This window comes from Haplochromis burtoni, unplaced genomic scaffold, assembly GCF_018398535.1.
Source record: "Haplochromis burtoni strain Fernald_Lab_line unplaced genomic scaffold, NCSU_Asbu1 Contig_46, whole genome shotgun sequence".
NCBI classification, from domain to species: domain Eukaryota; kingdom Metazoa; phylum Chordata; class Actinopteri; order Cichliformes; family Cichlidae; genus Haplochromis; species Haplochromis burtoni.
In genome coordinates, this window is record NW_024582407.1 from 16,005 (window position 1) to 16,469 (window position 465).

A 465-nucleotide genomic window follows, 5' to 3' on the forward strand; every position below is an offset into this window, starting at 1 on the left:
TTTCTCACTGTCCTCCATTCATTTCTCTATGGTCCTTTATTTGTGAACTTTTCTTCTATACATCCATTGATCTCTTGCTCTCTCCCCTTCCCTCTATACTCTTCACTTTCTCTGTGTGCACCGCAATAAGTGGCACACAAAAAGGGAGAGAGAGAGATGGAAAGAGAAACTCATCAAAGCGTGAAATAGTCTGAGCTTTTACTACAACTGGCAGCATTTGACCACATACTGCACCAGCCATTATTGTGGTTACCCGCAGCAACACTGCGCTAAGAGAACGGCATGCTGAGAAAAAAGAAGTGGAAGAAAAAAAGAACACATACAGATGGTGTGTTCTGCATATGGAGCAGGTGTTAATGGACAAATTAAAAACATGCATGATCTCGCTTTTGCTCTCTCTCTCTAGCACACACACACACACACACACACACACACACACACACACACACACACACACACACACAC